Below are 21418 nucleotides of genomic sequence, written 5' to 3'. Positions count from 1 at the left end.
GTCCTGCCAGCAACTGACCCCTCCTTCCCCGTACTTTCTGCTTCTTGACCCACTCCGTCCATTTGGACCTTTTCACTATACTTCCCACTGCTCACACACTATTTTTTTTTTTTTAGCATGTGTCCTGGTTCAAATTTCTGATTGATCTAGTTTATTGTTGTGAGCAAGGCCACACAGGTGTTTGGCCAGGCATTGGAGCAGTGGTCCTTTGCATCAGCTGAATGGGCATGTGAAAGTCAGTAGGGTTACATGAAAAAACATGGCTACCTGTTTCATAGAGGCTGTGGATGGGGAAGTGTCCCATAGGAGGACAGAGAGGCAGGGCAAGCACAGTGGCTCTTACACCCAGGGTGAGTTTCACAATAAATCAAAATTTCCAATGACACCCTCATTTCATCCACATAATAACATTGCGAGGTATGCTTAGCTGGGATTATCTCCAGTTTGTGAATCAGAAGACAGAATTTCAGAGAGAATGTGGTTTGTAGAAGTAAGTATAGCATCTTATCTGTACTTTTGATATCCTTTCTCAGTCTTGAAATATTAGAGGGGGAGAATTAGATTCTAGTCCAGCCACCTGTCTCCTCACTTGCACCAAGCACTACTTTTACATGTATGCAGAGACCCAGAGAGATCACCATGTCCACTATGGAATCTATTATATTTATTTGAAACAAAATGAGAAACTTCAGATTTCATTTAGTGCAAACCTTGGGAGAGAAGCAGGAGTTCACTGTTTTAACAGTGCTGGCTGAATTATAATGCTATTCTATTTTTCTTTATCCCATTTTATCTCCCCTTTACAAAGGAATCACTTGAGATTGCAGGATGAAAATTTGAGACTATGCAATAGGATTTTCCTGATTTTTTTTTAAATCAGTATCTTTTGTGGATCCTATGTGAATTTCTCTGGTGGCCTCTCTCTTTCAGGCTCTTCTTAACACAGACTATGTGGGATACATACAGGAGCACATTGCTGGCAATGAACACGGAGCTGCTGGACTGTCAGCTAAAACAGGTAGGTACTCCCAGAACTTCCATAAAGTGTTTTCTTAATGGAAAATGTGAAGTTGCTTCTAAATGTGAATGAAATTAAGAACTTAGGTGAAGTGTACCAAAATAAGATTCATTTGGTTTTACAAAACAAGTCAGACCACCTGCAATAATCAGACAATTCAGCAGTTGGGAATGACTTGCTTGGTTAAGAGCGTTCCTAAGTTTTGCATGTAAAAAAGAAGTGAAGGAGAGGAAAGCGGTGTGTAGACTACAGTAGGAGCTATAGTCAGGGAGCTCAGATTCTAACCATGGTTCTGCTGGTATCTAGTTCCCTCACCTAAATTAGGGAGCTAAGTTAATTTCTCAAGGGAAGCGTTTTTGGTGATTAAATCAAGGGTTTGACTAGGCGATCACTAAACTCTTCTTCAATTCAGTGATGTTGTGAAATCTGTCACAGGAAAACCAATTCTTTACATTTTCTCCCTTTGGCCTAATTGCAATTTCTGAGACCATAAGTAAAACCTAATTAGCTGGTGTTGAGAAGGTTATTCACAGTATAGTCTAATCATCCTGGACATCTTGGATATCTCGTTGTGTTCTTTCAGTCCCCTCGCCTATTCTCTCCCCTGGGGAATTTGAGACATACCTGACACACTTCATAAACTGAGAAGTGATACATTTTTAAAAACTGGAATCACTTTAAACATTTTGCAAAAATGTATTTAATTCTAGGAGGTGAAAGACTAATCTGATTTATACTTTCCTTTGTATAATAATTTAAATGCAGCCAAGATTGCTTATTGGAACTCAAAAGAAAAGGTAGACAAGAGCTATATTTATGGGCTTATCTTGCTTTTAAATCACCTCCCTTCCCCTCATTTTTTGCCTGAGCCCTTTGGTTACCATAGAAACTGGCATGGCCTCCAACTGAGATTCCCGGGAGACTTAATTGCATTCCCAATTTCATAAACTCTCTATTAACCTTTGCTTGACAGATAGATATGTATATGATGTAAATAAGTTAGATTAATAGTTTAAAGTGATGCATATACTTTTAGGTTGTGCCCAATGCTCTCTTTCAGTCCATTAGACATACTTATAGTAACGGTGATAGTGTTACTGTCTCTTTTTAGAAAATGCTGGATTTAATATATACATACCTAAGAGATAAGACTGTTTCTCAGGGAGGTTTCAGAATGGAAGCTGAATGCGTCTGTGTGTTTGAATATATTTAGATATGCTGTCTGTATCTCTATAACGTGTGTGTTTGTGTTGGATACTGTACTTAGAATTTAATATGTGTTATTTTATTTAGTTGTCTTAACAGCTCTATGCAGCAGGTTCCAGGATGTCCACCATTTTACAGTTGAGGGACCTGAGCTTCAGGGAGTTACAGGTCCCACAGCTAGTAAGTGGCAGAGCTGGGATTAGAACCCAAACCTGTTTGACCCCAGAGCTCTGAAGCCTTCCATATGTATCCGTTTGTATGCTTCTAGAACCTGCCTGGGGATTGTGTGCAGGGTTCCAGAGAAAGTCTCCTTTTCTAAGTGAATCATTCATTCATAGAAGCAGGGCAAGTGGATAAAAGGCACAGTCCTTGTTCTCATGGAGAGGCTGGAGGAAGGGTTGGGGGCGGGTGAGAGGAGAAAACAGACATGAAAGTATAATTACAAGTTGCTGAGTCTTACAAGACAGATGTCACTAGCTTAAAGCTCCATCCTCACTGTGCGGTCATGTTTAAAGACATGATAGCTTGAATGTAGAATGACTGAAAAACTGTTATTTATTTATTATATAGGGGCTATTTTTTTTTTTTTTTTCCACGGTACGCGGGCCTCTCACTGTTGTGGCCTCTCCTGTTGCGGAGCACAGCCTCCGGAAGCGCAGGCCCAGCGGCCATGGCTCACGGGCCCAGTCGCTCCACAGCACGCGGGATCCTCCTGGACCGGGGCTCGAACCCGCGTCCCCTGCATCGGCGGGCGGACTCCCAACCACTGCGCCACCAGGGAAGCCCCGGGGCTATTTTGTTTGAAACATAAATTCTACTTATTATCTCTATTGTAATTCTTGGTATTTTTTACAAATTAATTTTTTTATTGGAGTATAGTTGCTTTACAGTGTTGTGTTTCTGCTGTACAGCAAAGTGAATTAGTCATACATATACATATATCCACTCTCTTCCTCCCCGTTTAGGTCACCGTAGAGCACTGAGTAGAGTTCCCTGTGCTCTACAGTAGGTTCTCATTAGTTATCTATTTTATATACAGTAGTGTGTGTCTGTCAATCCCAATCTCCCAGTTCATCCCACCCCCACCCCTTCCCTGAATGTAGAATGACTGACAAACAATTTAAACTCTATGGAAATATCTCTAAGAATGCCAAAGGCAATGCCTTTTGTACAGCCTAGCAACACATCTGCTTCCTCCCCTCCCCTACATATCTCATACCAACAATAGCAGCCATGGCACCAAGGTACCGTTTTGGCATGATTCAAGCACCGTTTGTTGAAAGCTCTCCCCTCGTTCACTGCAAGCTTCCCCAGACTGTCCCACAAACTTGGCCCATGCTGTCTTGTCTAGTTGCTCTCCAGTCCCCTTTCAGACTCATCTCTTTATTATACTGATTGCCTTAACCTCTCTGCTTTCATTTTTCTTGTTCTTCCATCACTTAAGTTTTGTATGATAAAGACTTGCTTGGGAAACGGCTAGAAGCTGGGTTTTGTCCTTAAAGGAGAGATGGGTTAGGAAGAAGACAGCAGACACAACTCACTACCTTTAAAAACAAAACCAAAACCAAAAGCCTGTGCCATGGAGGAATAAACTTTGTACAGTGGGAGTCAGAGAAGGGCAGGCAGAGTCATTCTTACCTGGGGAGTGAGAGAGAGGGATTCATGGAAGCTGATCTTTCCAAGGATGATGGGGTATTTTCCAGATGGCGAGTAGGAGAGAGGCATTTTAGCTTGCAGGGGCAACGTAGGCCAAAGTTCATTGGCGTGCACAGGCATGGTTTATTTGAGGAATACATAAATGACTCTTTTTGAGATAAGTCCCAAATATTTAGAAACAAGAGGAAAATATAAATTGGTTATTTTGAAAAAGACATTTGAGCTAAGAGGATCACAGAAAATTTAGTTCAGCCTTTTTTATTTTACTGTCTAGGAGATAGAGGGCCAACACATGCATTATTTTTAAAAAATTAATTTATTTTTCAAATTCTTTTTTATTGAGGTATAGTTAATGTACAATATATGTTTCAGTTATACAGTAGTGACTCACAATTTTTAAAGCTTATATTCCATTTATAGTTATTATAAAATATTGGCTATTTTCCCTGTGTTGTACTATATATCCTTGCAACTTATTCTGTACAGAGTATTTTGTACCTCTTAATCCCCTACCCCTATCTTGTCCCCACTTCCTTCTCCCCACCAGTTACCACTAGTTTGTTCTCTTTATCTGAGTCTGTTTCTTTTTTGTTATATTCACTAGTTTGTTATATTTTTTAATTTCACATATAAGTGCTATCATACAGCACATATTATCTTTCTCTTTCTGATTTATTTCACTTAGCTTAATACCCTCCAAGTCCATCCATGTTTTTGCAAATGGCAAAATTTCATTCTTTTTTATGGCTGAGTAGTATTCCATCATATGTATATACCACATCTTTATCCATTCATCTATTGATGGACGTATCTTGGCAATTGTAAATAATGCTGTTATGAGTACTGGGGTGCATGTATCTTTTCAAATTATTGTTTTTGGGTATTTTGGATAAATACCCAGGAGTGGAATTGCTGGGTCGTATGGTAGTTCTACCTTCAGTTTTTTGAGGAACCTCCATACTGTTTTCCACAATGGCTGCATCAATTTACATTCCCACAACCAAAGTACAAGGGTTCCCTTTTCTCCACATCTTTGCCAACATTTGCTATGTGTTCTTTTTTTTTTTTTTAACATCTTGATTGGAGTATAATTGCTTTACAATAGTGTGTTAGTTTCTGCTTTATAACAAAGTGAATCAGCTATACATATATATATATATATATATATATCCCCATATCTCCTCTCTCTTACATCTCCCTCCCACCTACCCTATCCCACCCTTGTAGGTGGACACAAAGCACCGAGCTGATCTCCCTGTGCTATGTGGCTGCTTCCCACTAGCTATCTGTTTTACATTTGGTAGCGTATATATGTCCATGCCCATCTCTCACTTCATCCCAGCTTACCCTTCCCCCTCCCCGTGTCCTCAAGTCCATTCTCTACGTCTGCGTCTTTATTCCTGTCCTGCCCCTAGGTTCTTCAGAACCAATTTTTTTTTTTTTTAGATTCCATATGTATGTGTTAGCATACAGTATTTGTTTCTCTCTTTCTGACTTACTTCACTCTGTGTGACAGATTCTAGGTCCATCCATCTCACTACAAATAATTCAATTTTGTTTCTTTTTATGGCTGAATAATATTCCATTGTATATATGTGCCACATCTTCTTTATCCATTCATCTGTCGATGGACACTTAGGTTGCTTCCATGTCCTGGCTATTGTGAATACAGCTGCAATGAACATTTTGGTATATGACTCTTTTTGAATTATGGTTTTCTCAGGGTATATGCCCAGTAGTGGGATTGCTGGGTCGTATGGTAGTTCTATTTTTAGTTTCTTAAGGAACCTCCATGTTCTCCATAGTGGCTGCACCAACTTACATTCCCCCCAACAGTGCAAGAGGGTTCCCTTTTCTCCACACCCTCTCCAGCATTTATTGTTTGCAGATTTTTTGGATGGCCATTCTGACCAGTGTGAGGTGATACCTCATTGTAGTTCTGATTTGCATTTCTCTAATGATTAGTGATGTTGAGCATCCTTTCATGTGTTTGTTGGCCATCTGTATATCTTCTTTGGAGAAATGTCTATTTAGGTCTTCTGCCCATTTTTGGATTGGGTTGTTTGTTTTTCTGATACTGAGCTGCATGAGCTGCTTGTAAATTTTGGAGATTAATCCTTTGTCAGTTGCTTCATTTGCAAATATTTTCTCCCATTCTGAGGGTTGTCTTTTCATCTTGTTTATGGTCTCCTTTGCTGTGCAAAAGCTTTTAAGTTTCATTAGGTCCCATTTGTTTATTTTTGTTTTTATTTCCATTTCTCTAGGAGGTGTGTCAAAAAGGATCTTGCTGTGATTTATGTCTTTAGAGTGTTCTGCCTACGTTTTCCTCTAAAAGTTTGATAGTTTCTGGCCTTAACATTTAGGTCTTTAATCCATTTTGAGCTTATTTTTGTGTATGGTGTTAGGGAGTGTTCTAATCTCATACTTTTACATGTACCTGTCCAGTTTTCCCAGCACCACGTACTGAAGAGGCTGTTCTTTCTCCACTGTACATTCCTTCCTCCTTTATCAAAGATAAGGTGACCATATGTGCGTGGGTTTATCTCTGGGCTTTCTATCCTGTTTCATTGATCTATCTTTCTGTTTTTGTGCCAGTACCATACTTTCTTGATTACTGTAGCTTTGTAGTATAGTCTGAAGTCAGGGAGCCTGATTCCTCCAGCTCCATTTTTCGTTCCCAAGATTGCTTTGGCTATTTGGGGTCTTTTGTGTTTCCATACAAATTGTGAAATTTTTTGTTTTAGTTCTGTGAAAAATGCCATTGGTAGTTTGATAGGGATTGCACTGAATCTGTAGAGTGCTTTGGGTAGTATAGTCATTTTCACAATGTTGATTCTTCTAATCCAAGAGCATGGTATATCTCTCCATTTGTTTGTATCATCGTTAACTTCTTTCATCAGTGTCTTATAGTTTTCTGCATACAGGTCTTTTGTCTCCTTAGGTAGGTTTATTCCTAGGTATTTTATTCTTTTTGATGCAGTGGTAAATGGGAGTGTTTCCTTAATTCCTCTTTCAGATTTTTCATCATTAGTGTATAGGAATGCATTAATTTTGTATCCTGCAACTTCACCAAATTCATTGATTAACACTTGTAGTTTTCTAGTGGCATCTTTAGGATTCTCTATGTATAGTATCATGTCATCTGCGAACAGTGACAGTTTTACGTCTTCTTTTCTGATTTGTATTCCTTTTATTTCTTTTTCTTCTGTGATTGCTGTGGCTAAAACTTCCAAAACTATGTTGAATAATAGTGGTGAGAGTGGCCAACCTTGACTTGTTCCTGATCTTAGAGGAAATGGTTTCACTTTTTAACCATTGAGAATGATGTTGGCTGTGGGTTTGTCATATATGGCCTTTATTATGTTGAGGTAAGTTCCCTGTATGCCTACTTTCTGGAGTGTTTTTATTATAAATGGGTGTTGAATTTTGTCGAAAACATTTTCTGCGTCTATTGAAATGATCATATGGTTTTTACTCTTCAATTTGTTAATATGGTGTATCACATTGATTGATTTACGTATATTGAAGAATCCTTGCATTCCTGGGGTAAACCCCACTTGATCATGGTGTATGATCCGTTTAATGTGTTGTTGGATTCTGTTTGCTAGTATTCTATTGAGGATTTTGCATCTGTGTTCATCAGATATTGGCCTGTAGTTTTATTTTTGTGTGACATCTTTGTCTGGTTTTGTTATCAGGGTGACAGTGGCCTCGTAGAGTTAGTTTGGGAGTGTTCCTCCCTCTGCTATATTTTGGAAGAGTTTGAGAAGGATAGGTGTTAGCTCTTCTCTAAATGCTTGTAGAAATCGCCTGTGAAACCATCTGGTCCTGGGCTTTTGTTTGTTGGAAGATTTTTAATCAGAATCTCAATTTCAGTGCTTGTGATTGGTCTGTTTATTTTTTCTATTTTTTCCTGGTTCAGTCTCAGAGGGTTGTGCTTTTCTAAGAATGTGTCCATTTCTTCCAGGTTGTTCATTTTATTGGCATATAGTTGCTTGTAGTAATCTCATGATCCTGTGTATTTCTGCAGTGTCAGTTGTTACTTCTGCTTTTTCATTTCTAATTCTGTTGATTTGAGTCTTCTCCCTTTTTTTCTTGATGAGTCTGGCTAATGGTTTATCAATTTTGTTTATCTTCTCAAAGAACCAGCTTTCAGTTTTATTGATCTTTGCTATTGTTTCCTTCATTTCTTTTTCATTTATTTCTGATCTGATCTTTATGATTTCTTTCCTTCTGCTAACTTTGGGTGTTTTTTATTCTTCTTTCTCTAATTTCTTTACATGTAAGGTTAGGTTGTTTATTTCAAATATTTCTTGAGGTAGGCTTGTATAGCTATAGGTTTCCCTCTTAGAACTCCTTTTGCTGCATCCCATAGGTTTTGGGTTGTCATGTTTTCATTGTCATTTGTTTTTAGGTACTTTTTTCGAATTCTTCTTTTATTTCTTAAGGGATCTCTTGGTTATTTAGTAGTGTGTTGTTTAGCCTCCGTGTGTTTCTGTTTTTTACAGATGTTTTCCAGTAATTGATATCTAGTTTCATAGCATTGTGGTTGGAAAAGATACTTGATACAATTTCAATTTTCTTAAATTTACCAAGGCTTGGTTTGTGACCCAAGATATGATCTGTCCTGGAGAATGTTCCATGAACACTTGAGAAGAAAGTGTATTCTGTTGTTTTTGGATGGAATGTTGTATAAATATCAATTAAGTCCATCTTGTTTAATGTATCATTTAAAGCTTGTGTTTCCTTATTTATTTTCATTTTGGATGATGTATCCATGATGAAAGTGGGGTGTTAAAGTCCCCTACTATGATTTTGTTACTGTCAATTTCCCCTTTTATGGCTCTTAGCATTTGCCTTATGCATTGAGGTGCTCCTGTGTTGGGTGCATAAATATTTACAATTGTTGTATCTTCTCCCTAGATTGATCCCTTGATCATTATGTAGTGTCCTTCTTTGTCTCTTGTAATAGCCTTTATTTTAAAGTCTATTTTGTCTGATATGAGAATTGCTACTCCAACTTTGTTTTGATTTCCATTTGCATGGAATATCTTTTTCCATCCCCTCACTTTCAGTCTGTATGTGTCCCTAGGTCTGAAGTGGGTCTCCTGTAGACAGCATATATATGGGTCTTGTTTTTGTATCCATTCAGCAAGTCTATGTCTTTTGGTTGGAGCATTTAATCCATTTACATTTAAGGTAGTTATTGATATGTATGTTCCTATTACCATTTTCTTAATTGTTTTGGGTTTGTTCTTGTAGGTCTTTTCCCACTCTTGTGTCTCCTGCCTAGAGAAGTTCCTTCAGTATTTGTTGTAAAGCTGGTTTGGTGGTGCTGAATTTTCTTAGCTTTTGCTTGTCTGTAAATGTTTTAATATCTCCGTCGAATCTGCATGAGATCCTTGCTGGGTAGAGTAATCTTGGTTGTAGGTTTTTCCCTTTCATCGCTTTAAATGTGTCCTGCCACTCCCTTCTGGCCGGTGGAGTTTCTGCTGAAAGATCAGCTGTTAACCTTATGGGGATTCCCTTGTATATTATTTGTTGTTTTTCCCTTGCTGCTTTTAATAATTTTTCTTTGTATTTAATTTTTGATAGTTTGATTAATATGTGTCTTGGAGGGTTTCTCTTTGGATTTATCCTGTATGGGACTCTGATCTTCCTGGAGTTGATTAACTATTTCCTCTCCCATATTAGGGAAGTTTTCAACTATAATCTCTTCAGATATTTTCTCAGTCCCTTTCTTTTTCTCCTCTTCTTCTGGGAACCCTATTATTCGAATGTTGGTGTGCTTAATGTTGTCCGAGAGGTCTCTGAGACTGTCCTCAATTCTTTTCATTGTTTTTTCTTTATTCTGCTCTGTGGTAGTTATTTCCACTATTTTATCTTCCCTGTCACTTATCTCTTCTTCTGCCTCAGTTATTCTGCTATTGATTCCTTTTAGAGAATTTTTAATTTCATTTATTGTGTTGTTCACCATTGTTTGTTTGCTCTTTAGTTCTTCTAGGTCCTTGTTAAACATTTCTTGTATTTTCTCCATTCTATTTCCAAGATTTTGGATCATCTTTATTCTCATTACTCTGAATTCTTTTTCAGGTAGAAATAGAATTTCTGCCTATTTCCTCTTCATTTGTTTGGTCTGGTAGGTTTTTACCTTGGTCCTCCATCTGCTGTGTGTTTTTCTGTCTTCTCATTTTGTTTATCTTACTGTGTTTGGGGTCTCCTTTTCACAGGCTACAGGTTTGTACTTCCTGTTGTTTTTTTTTTTTTTTTTTGCGGTATGCGGGCCTCTCATTGCCGTGGCCTCTCCCACCGCGGAGCACAGGCTCCGGACGCGCAGGCCCAGCGGCCATGGCTCACGGGCCCACAGACCAGGCCACGAACCCATGTCCCCCGCATCGGCAGGCGGACCCCCAACCACTGCGCCACCAGGGAAGCCCCTTCCCATTGTTTTTGGTGTCTGCCCCCAGTGGCTAAGTTTGGTTCAGTGGGTTGGGTAGGCTTCCTGGTGGAGGGGACTGGTCCCTGTGTTCTAGTGGATGAGTCTGGATCTTGTCTATCTGGTGGGCAGGACTGCGTCCGGTGGTGTGTTTTGGGGTGTCTGTGACCTTATTATGATTTTAGGCAGCCTCTCTGCTAATGGGTGGTGTTGTGTTCCTGTCTTGCTAGTTTTTTGGCATAGGGTGTCCAGCACTGTAGCTTGCTGGTCGTTGAGTGGAACTGGGTCTTAGCATTGAGATGGAGATCTCTGGGAGAGCTTTTTTCACTGTTTGATATTGCATGGAGCTGGGAGGTCTCTGGTGGACCAATGTCCTGAACTTGGCTCTCCTACCTCAGAGACACAGGCCTGATACCCAGCCGGAGCACCAAGACCCTGAGGGTGACGTGAGGGTCCTTAGCTTGAAACTCTGTCTGGGTCTCCCAGGTCTCCCAGCAAGGGCGGAGCAGCCCTCTGCGGTTCCTCTTTTCTGGAGTTACATTATTCTCAGTTCGTATAGGAGGTATTTGGAGAAATCGTGGCACTCAGTGAGAAGCAGGTTTGAGGGTGTGCCAGGGACCTGTGCTCATTTGTTGCTGGGTGCTGCTTAATTACCGGAGAGTTTCTCTTGAGGATTTTTAGACTTCTTTGAGTCCAGACCTGTCTGAAGCAAGGTCCTGGAATAACACTGAACCGTGTGTGGCAGATGGCAGGCAGGACATGGCGGCAGTCTTCACTCTATTTGTGTTCTTTTTGACGATAGACATTCTCACAGGTTTGGGTTGATACCTCATTGTGGTTTTGATTTTTATTTCTCTGATGGTTAATGATGTTGAGTGTCTTTTCATATGCCTCTTGGCCATCTGTATGTCTTCGTTGGAAAAATGTGTATTCAGGTCTGCCCCTTTTAAAATCAGATTATTTGGTCTTTTGATGTTGACTTGTATGAGGTGTTTATATATTTTACATATTAACCCCTTATCAGTCATATCATTTGCAAATATTTCCTCCCATTCAGTAGGTTATCTTTTTGTTTTGTTGATGTTTTCCTTTGCTGTGCAAGAGCTTTTGGGTTTAATTAGGTCCCATGTGTTTATTTTTGCTTTTATTTCCTTTGCTTTAGCAGACAGAGTCAAAAAACATGACTACATTTTATATCAAAGAGTGTTCTGCCCAACAAGTGCATTTTAAATGAATCTTCTCATTTGGTGAGACCACTCGCTTCAAGAGCTTGCAGGTGCTTCAGCCCAGTTCAACAGGTCCCAGGTCACGGGATCTGCTGGAACACTCGTGATGTTCTGGCATCACACAGGAAGGTCTTTCCAACAGGTTTTATCCAGATAAATTCATTATTTATATTGTCAACTAATTTATTAGATATCTTTAAACAATATATTTCTGATTTATTGACCTATCTCAGTTAGTGTGGTACAACATTGAATTGTTATTTTTCTGCTATCACACCCCTCAAGACCTATGTTAAATCTCCCTTCCCTCTTGTACAGCAGATCCCTTAATAGCATCTTAGGAAAAAATAATAATTTCCTGGTCGTTGGTTATTAGAAGACTGATTTGTTTGAAACTTCAATTTCATATCTGATTTCAAAATTTTCCTTTTATAGGGACTGTAGTGTGTGTGTGTGGGGGGGTGAGGGAGAGGGTTATGACGTGCTCTTTTCATTCTGTATCCCCCTTCCTCATACTGTATCCCCCTTCCCCCTTCCTCATCCCCCTTCCTCATACTGGGGGACTGAATGAGCTCATTTAGCCTTTTCCTCTCCCTTTGGGCTCTAACCCTTCATTGTGTTGGAACAGGGAGGAAAGAGAAAGAGGACAAGAGTCTCTTATCTAAGTGACTGGTTGTGTTGTTCTCTCTGTTGGTTGGTGATGCTTTTCTGGCCAACACTGCCTGTGGGGCCACTGAAGCCCACTGTGTGGCAAGTGTCTAAATGCTGGGTCTTGTGGGGTAACATGCCTAAAGGGGAAATCCACCCCAGTGTTGGTTCCTTGTTGTGGGAGATCTCACTATGATTGGACTTCTACCAGTCTCCCTGCTCCCAGCTCCTGCTCCAGGTCATTCACTGTCACCTCCCATCCTGTTGTCAGTGTGATTCCCTTCTGTAGCTAAGACTCCTGGGTGGCTCCTTGCAAGACGATTGAATCCTACCTACATTGAGTGAAGTCTGCTTGACCCACAAAACCTCATACATTTTAATCAATTCAAACATTGAGAGCAAAGCTGCTTGGAAAGTAATTAAAAGCAAATAAATTGGAAAGGAAGAAGTAAAGCTGTTATATATTTACAGATGACATTTTTGTGTATGTAGAAAATTCTATGAATTGACAAAAAAGCTGCTATGATAAATGAGTTTATCAAGGTTGCAGGATATAAGGTCAATATACAAAAGCTAACCGTATTTCTATAATCACCAATTGAAAATTGAAATATCATTTATAATAATATAAAAAAATAAGAAATACTTAGGAAGAAATTTGGCAAAAGATGTGCATGACCTGCACACTAAAAACTCCAAAACATTGCTGAGAGAAATTAAAGAGGACCTAATTAAATGGGGAAAATATATCATGTTCATGTATGGAAAGACTCAATGTTAAGTTGTCATTTCTCTCTAAAATGACCTGTAGATCCAACATACTCAATTGAAATCCCAGAAGGATTTTTTGCAGAAACTGTTAAATTGATTTTAAAATGTATATGAAGAAGCAAAAGACATCAAATAGAACAATTTTGAAAAATAAGAGCAAAGTTGAATGACTAACACTGCCTGATTTCAAGACTTACTATATAGCTACCATGATTAAGACAGTGTGGTATTTGGTATTATGATAAATAGATCAATGGAACAAAATAGAGTACAGAAATAATCAATACAGAGAAACTGATTTTTGGTAATGGTGCCATGACAATCAAATTGGGAAAGAATGATTTAAGAAATGATGCTCAAATAATTGATAATCATATGAAAAAAACCCACCTTCAACCCATATATAAAAAAGAAATCAGAATGGATTATAGACCTCAAATGTCAAACCTAAAACTGCAAAACTTCTAGAAGAAAACATAGGAGAAACTCTTAGCTTGAATTTACTAATATTTTGGAATATTTACTCCCAGTTCTTTATGAATGCATACATGTGTGTGGTGTAATTTTTTATGAAAATGGGATAATGGTATGCATAATATTTTTCCTTCTTTTAAAAACCTTTCCCCAGTTTCACTGAGATATAATTAACATATGATAAACTGTACATATTTATAGTATGCAATCTGATGAATTTTGACATATTTATATACCAGTGGAACCATAGCCACAATCAGTGCAATGAATATATCCATCACCCCAAAGCATTTCCCGAAGGTAGTCCTTCTCTAGTGGCCCTTAATATCTCTCCTTTTACAACCTCTCTGCCCTGTTCTGAGGCAATCACTGATCTCTTTCCTGTTACTATTGATTCATTTTCATTTTCCAAATTTTACATATATGGAAACACAAACTACTTCCAGAGAGGGAAATACGCTGAAAAACAAGGACTAGCCTAGTGGTCTTCACCTCTGTGTGTTCACAGCACAGTTTTGGGGTTCTTTTGTTTGTTTTTTTTTTTAAGTGAAGTATAGTTGATTTACAATGCCATGTTAGTTTTAGGTGTACAGCAAAGTGATTCAGTTATACATACATACATATATTCTTTTTCAGAATCTTTTCCATTATAGGTTATTACAAGATGTTGAATATAGTTCCCTGTGGTATACAGTAGGTCCTTGTTTATTTTATATATATAGTAGTATGTAACTGTTGATCCCAAACTCCTAATTTATCCCCCACCCCTTTCCTTTCCCCTTTGGTAACCATAAGTTTGTTTTCTATGTCTGTGAGTCTGTTTCTGTTTTGTAAATAAGTTAATTTGTATCATTTTTTTAAGATTTCACATGTAAGTGATATCATATGATATTTATCTTTCTCTTACTTCACTTAGTATGATAATCTCTAGGTCCATCCATGTTGCTGCAAATGGCATTATTTTGTTCTTTTTAATGGCTGAGTAATATTCCATTGTATATTTTTATCACATCTTTATCCATTCATCTGTTGATGGATACTTAGGTTGCTTTCATATCTTGTCTATTGTAAATAGTGCTGCTATGAACCACAGCACAGTTTTAATACTGTGATCCATGACACAAGATTTATTGAGATTAAATGTTGAAGAAATCAGCATTAACAATAATTTTATTTATATCATTATAATATATAATTAAACATATAAGATTATTATATCTAATGTATAATTAAATATCTAAAAAATATATACTGTTTTACAAAAGAGCTCTACTAGGTGAATTCTAACCCTTGAAAAATACACTTAAAAATACTTAGGCAACTAGAAAAGATTCTTGATGCTATTTGACAATCAAGAGCACATATTTATTAACTGGCTGTCCTTGTGTAATGCTACCAGAATATGCATAGGACATCATACAGGTTTTTATAGAGGATTTGTACCTTTGGAGAACAGGCTGAGAAGGAAAAAAAGACTTCTCTGCTCAACATCATTAATCATTGGGGAAATGTAAATAAAAACCACATTAAGATATCATTTCACACCCATGAGGTTGGCTACAATTTAAAAAGAAGAAAAAATCAGAAAACAAGCTTTGGGGAAGATGTGGAGAAATTGAAACCCTTATACATTGTGGAGGGAGTATAAAATTGTTCAGCTGCTATGAAAAACAGTTTGGTGACTCCTCTAAGTTAAACATAGAATTACCATGTGATTTAGCAATTCCACTTCTGGAGAAATGAAAGCATCCACTACCAATTCTACACAAAAAAATTGAAAACAAGTTCTCAAATACTTGTACATGTATATTTTTAGCCCCACCAGTCACATTAGCCAGAAGGTGGAAATAGCCCAAATGTTCATCAACAGATGGATGGATGAACAAAATGTGGTATATCCATATAATGGAGTATTATTCAGTCATGAAAAGGAATGAAGTACTGCTACATGTTACAACATGGATGGACCTCAAAAACATTATACTAAGTAAGAAATGCCAGATGCAAAAGGGCCACATATGCACGATTCCATTTATATGGAATATCCAGAATTGGTAAATCTACAGAGATAGAATGCAAATTGGTGTTTGCCAGGCCTGGAGAGAAGGAGGAATGGGGAGCATATGCTTAATGGGTATAGGGTTTTGTTTTGGGGAGATGATGTTTTGGAACTAGATAGGGGTGGTAGTTGCACAACACTGTGAATGTACTAAATGCCACTGAACTGTATACTTTAAAATGGTTGATTTTATCTTACATGAATTTAACCTCAATTGAAAAAATCTTTTGTTGGGTTATTGCAAAGATATAGAAAAGAAGAAAGATGTGATCTGTGACCTATAAGGAGTGCTGCAAATATTGTTCTCATACTTGTAAAAACATACCTGTCTAGGGCCCCATTCCCTCATGTCCCTACCTAGGCATAATCTAATATTATACATTTAACTGGGCAGATGTTGTGTTTTTGTTTTAAGTTTTCTCTTTCAGCAAGTGTTTGCATTTAACTCAAGAATTTGCAAACTTAAATCCAGTAGGATTATAATGGAGGAAATTCAGGAAAGGTGGAGGAACATACCTTGGTCATATTTGGGCTCCAGTGAGCCCCCCTTTGAGCTATGTAGGGAGTTGGCTTTGTTCTTTATCTTATGTATGGTTGGTCCTATCGTCTTTTACAGAGTATGAGAATTTGTTTGGTTGCTTGGGCAAAATTTCAAGCAATCATATATATTTTAAATTTAATATTTATTTATTATTATTATTATTTTTTGCAGTACGCGGGCCTCTCACTGTTGCAGCCTCTCCCGTTGCGGAGCACAGGCTCCGGACGCTCAGGCTCTGCAGCCATGGCTCACGGGCCTAGCCGCTCCACGGCATGTGGGATCTTCCCAGACTGGGGCACGAACCCGTGTCCCCGTGTCCCCTGCATCAGCAGGCGGACTCTCAACTACTGCGCCACCAGGGAAGCCCTAATATTTATTTTATACTGGGTTATAGTTGTGTTAGTTGTGTTAGTTTCAGCTAAGTGAATCATTTATACATATACATATATCCATTATTTTCAGATTCTTCTCCCATATAGGTTATTACAGAATATTGAGTAGAGTTCCTGTGCTATACAGTAGGTCCTTGTTGATTATCTATTTTATATATAGCAGTGTGTATGTGTTCATCCCAAACTCCTATTTTATCCCTCCTCTCCACATTTCCCCTTTGGTAACCGTAAGTTTGTTAGAAAAATCTGTTTATGTTTTGTAAATAAGTTCATTTGTACCATTTTTTTAGATTCTATATATAAGTAATATCATGTGATATTTGTTTCTCTGTCTAACTTACTTCACTTAGTATGATAATCTCCATGTCCACCCATGTTGCTGCAAATGGCACTATTTCATTCTTTTTGATGTCTGAGTAATATTCTGTTGTATATGTGTATCACATCTTCTTTATCCATTCCTCTGTCAGTGGACATTTAGGTTGCTTCCATGACTTGGCTCTTGTGAATAGCACTGCAGTGAACATTGGAGTGCACGTATCTTTTCGAATTATGTTTTTTTCCGGGTATATGCACAGGAGTAGGATTGCTGGATCACATGGTAGTTCCATTTTTAGTTTTGTGAGGAACCTCCATACTGTTCTCCATAGTGGTTGCACCAATTTACATTCCCACCAACAGTGTATGAGGATTTCCTTTTCTCCACACCCTCTCCAGCACTTACTGTTTGTAGACTTTTTTTTTTTGGCGGTACGCAGGCCTCTCACTGTTGTGGCCTCTCCCATTGCGGAGCACAGGCTCTGGACGCGCAGGCTCAGCGGCCATGGCTCACGGGCCTAGCCGCTCCGCGGCATGTGGGATCTTCCCAGACCGGGGCACGAACCCATGTCCCCTGCAGTGGCAGGCGGACTCTCAACCACTGCGCCACCAAGGAAGCCCTGTAGACTTTTTGATGATGGCCATTCTGACCAGTGTAAGGTGATACCTCATTGTAGTTTTGATTTGCATTTCTCTAATTAGTGATGTTGAACATCTTCTCGTGTGCTTTTTTGGCCATTTGTATGTCTTCTTTGGAGAAATGTCTATTAGATCTTCTGCCCATTTTAAAATTTTTTTTGATATAGAGCTGCATGAGCTGTTTGAATATTTTGGAGATTAATCCCTTATCAGTCGCTTCATTTGCAAATATTTTCTCCCATTCTGTGGGTTGTCTTTTCATTTTGTTTATTGGTTTCCTTTGCTGTGCAAAAGCCTTTAATTTGGTCCCATTTTTAAATTTTTGTTTTCGTTTTCATTACTCTGGGAGGTGGATGCAAAAAGATACTGCTGCAATTTATGTCAGAGAATGTTCCACCTATGTTTTCCTCTAGGAATTTTACAGTACCTGGACTTAAATTTAGGTATTTAATCCATTTTGAGTTTATTTTTCTGTATGGTGTTAAGGAATGTTCTAATTTCATTATTTTACATGTAGCTGTCCAGTTTTCCCAGCACCACTTACTGAAGAGACTGTTTTTTTTCCATCTTATGTTCTTGCTTCCTTTGTTGTAGATTAATTGACCATAGGTGCGTGGGCTTAACTTCTGGGCTTTCTATCCTGTTCCATTTATCTATATTTCTGTTTTTGTGACAGTACCATACTCTTTTGATGACTGTAGCTTTGTAGTGTAGTCTGAAGTCAGGCAGCCTGATTCCTCCAACTCTGTTGTTCTTTCTCAGGAGTGCTTTGGCTATTCAGGGTCTTTTGTGTTTCCGTACAAATTAAAAAATTTTTTGTTCTAGGTCTGTGAAAACTGCCATTGGTAATTTGATAGGAATTGCATTAAATCTGTAGATTGCCTTGGGTATTATACTCATTTTGACAATATTAATTCTTCCAATCCAAGAACATGGTATATCTTTCCATCTGTTTGTGTCATCTTAGATTTCTTTCATCAGTGTCTTAACAGTTTTCAGAGTACAGGTCTTTTGCCTCCTTAGGTAGGTTTATTTCTGGGTATTTTATTCTTTTTTTTTTTTGGCTGCACCACATGGCATGTGGGATCTTAGTTCCCTGACCAGATATTGAACCCACAGCCCCTGCAATGGAAGCATGGAGCCTTAACCACTAGACTGCCAGGGAAGTCCTGCTAGGTATTTTGTTCTTTTTGATGTGATGGTAAATGGGATTGTTTCCTTAATTTCTCTTTCTGATCTTTTGTTATTAGTATATTGGAATGCAAGAGATTTCTATGTATTAATTTTGTATACTACAACTTTACCGGATTCACTGATGAGCTCTAGTAGTTTTCTAGTGACATCTTTAGGATTTTCTTTGTACAGTATCATATCATCTGTAAACAGTGACAATTTTACTTCTTTTTTTCCAATTTGTATTCCTTTTATTTGTTTTTTCTTCTCTGATTGCCGTGGCTAGGACTTCCAAAACTATGTTGAGTAAAAGTGGCAAGAGTGGACATCCTTGTCTCATTCCTGATCTTAAAGGAAATGCTTTCAGTTTTTCCGCATTGAGAATGAGGTTAGTAGTGCGTTTGTCATATATGGCCTTTATTATGTTGAGGTAGGTTCCCTCTATGCCCATTTTCTGGAGAGTTTTTAATCATAAATGGGTGTTGAATTTTGTGAAAAGCTTTTTATGCATCTTTTGAGATCATATGTTTTTTATTCTTCAGTTTGTTACTGTAGAGTATCACACTGATTGATTTGCATATATTGAAGAATCCTTGTATTCCTGGGATAAATCCCACTTGATCATGGTGTTTGATACTTCAAATGTATTGTTGGATTCGGTTTGCTAGTATTTTGTTGAGGATTTTTGCATCTATGTGCATCAGTGATATTGGCCTGTAACTTCCCTTTTTTTTGTGGTATCTTTGTCTGGTTTTTGGTATCAGGGTGATGGTGGCCTCATAGAATGTCTGAGTGTATTCCTTCCTCCACAATTTTTTGGAAGAGTTTTAGAAGGATAGGTGTTAACTCTTCTCTAAATGTTTGGTAGAATTTGTGAAGCCATCTGGTTCTGGACCTTTGTTGGAAGATTTTTAATCACAGTTTCAATTTCAGTACTTGTGATTGGTCTGTTCATATTTTCTATTTCTTCCTGGTTCAGTTTTGGAAGGTTGTACCTTTCTCAGAATTTGCCCATTTCTTCTAGGTTGTCCATTTTATTGGCATATAGTTGCTTGTAGTAGTCTCTTGTGATCCTTTGTATTTCTGTGGTATCCATTGTTACTTCTCCTTTTTCATTTCTAATTTTACTGATTTGAGCCCTCTCCCTTTTTTTCTTGAGGAGTCTGGCTAAAGGTTTCTCAATTTTGTTTATCTTTTCAAAGAACCAGCTTTTAGTTTCATTGACCTTTGTTCTTTTATTGTTTTCTTCATCTCTATTCATTTATTTCTGTTCTGATCTTTACGATTTCTTCCCTTCTACTCACTTTGGGTTTTGTTTGTTCTTCTTTCTCTATTTGCTTTAGGTGTCAAGCAGTAATTTTAGTGGGGTGAAGAAAAACTGATTTAGAACTGTAGTGAGTTCAGAAAAAATAAAAATGACTTTTAGTTTTATCTGGTTTACATTAAAAATGAAAGCACCTTTTTTGAATCCTTTGGGTGAAATGTATATTCCTACAGCCAGGTTGCTTGTGGAACTAAATAGAAGACTGCCATGAGAAAAGAGTCGTTATTTTTTGAGCCACTAAAATCTTAGCATTTCAGCATCTTTGAGATATACCAACATTGGAGAGTTTTGGTAATTTTTTGTTTAAAAAGTGATTGATGACTGTAAGAGGAAACCAGGCAGGCTTCCTATATCCTACCCTTTGGATGTCATAGATAATAAAGGTAAACCTTATTATCTAACTTATATCTAATTGTGATTCTGATGCTTGATGAGCTCTACCCATATGGAATTTGAGGCCGTGAGAACAAAGTTACATAAATGACAGAGAGTGTACAAAGGAAATTAGAATAAACGTGGTCCCTGTTAATATCTACACTTGTGTAAACGAGAAATTTGAACTTGGTTTTTTTTCCTTCCTAGCTAAAGAACTGATAAATGGATGGTTCTGTGGGGAAGTGATTGTGTATTTTGGCAATCTGCCTCCCAGGAGGAATTTGCCAGGTCTAGCAGAATGTCATAGCACTGTTGTAGCTGAAAACAAATATTAAAGAAATGCGTTACTGTAGGTGGAATAAAATCTGAAAATCACCTTCAATCTCTTTCTAACTTTATTTTTAATCGAGTCTCCTGGATGAAACAACATGTCTATGATTAGTTATATGAAATTGCTAATTTCTTGTGGAAGAAGCACATTAGTCTCTTGACTTTAAAGCTTCCAAAATGATACAGCAAAACCTGCAGAATTTGAGGCTAAATATCTATGTTTTATCCTGTGATGAAATCTTTTCTTCTTACCTCTCCTCAGAGTACAGATTAAATTCATCATCATTTTCAGTTTCTGCTTTATCAAATATTTATTGACCATTGAGTCTGTGCAAGGGATGCAGAGCAATATTTTATAAGACACAATCTTTTTTTTTTTTTTTTTTGGCGGTACGCGGGACTCTCACTGTTGTGGCCTCTCCGGTTGCAGAGCACAGGCTCCGGACGCGCAGGCTCAGTGGCCATGGCCCACAGACCCAGCCGCCCCGCGGCATGTGGGATCCTCCCGGACCGGGGCACGAACCCGCGTCCCCTCCATCGGCAGGTGGACTCTCAACCACTGCGCCACCAGGGAAGCCCCAAGACACAATCTTTTAAATAAATGATTTTATAATTTGTCTGGGGAGATGGTTGTACTTTGTTGGGTAATGTTCCTCCCATCCGCACCCCCAAATTCAGGTCTTTCCTGAAACCTCTGAATGTGACTTTATTTGGAAATAGGTTGTTGCAGGTGTAATTTGTTCAGAAGAGGTCAGATTGGAATAGGATGGGCCCTTAATCCAATATGACTGATGTCCTTATAAGAAAAGGAAAAGAGACAAAGATGCTATGT

The 21418-nt window shown here is 38.2% G+C and overlaps 1 long non-coding RNA gene across 1 annotated transcript; it reads left to right on the top strand.

Moving 5' to 3' along the window:
* Positions 1–430: 430 nt before the first annotated feature.
* LOC113612208 (uncharacterized) lies at positions 431–21058 on the top strand. The gene is made up of 3 exons (XR_003429774.1): positions 431–490; positions 931–1018; positions 21017–21058. It is a non-coding gene; the product is annotated as an uncharacterized LOC113612208 (long non-coding RNA).
* Positions 21059–21418: the final 360 nt, after the last annotated feature.

The sequence above is a fragment of the Aethalodelphis obliquidens genome, unplaced genomic scaffold (assembly GCF_003676395.1).
Source record: "Aethalodelphis obliquidens isolate GAN/ISIS:26980383/991018 unplaced genomic scaffold, ASM367639v1 scaffold73, whole genome shotgun sequence".
Taxonomy (NCBI): domain Eukaryota; kingdom Metazoa; phylum Chordata; class Mammalia; order Artiodactyla; family Delphinidae; genus Aethalodelphis; species Aethalodelphis obliquidens.
Note: the sequence above shows the minus strand (reverse complement) of the source record. Positions and strands in the feature narration are given on the sequence as shown.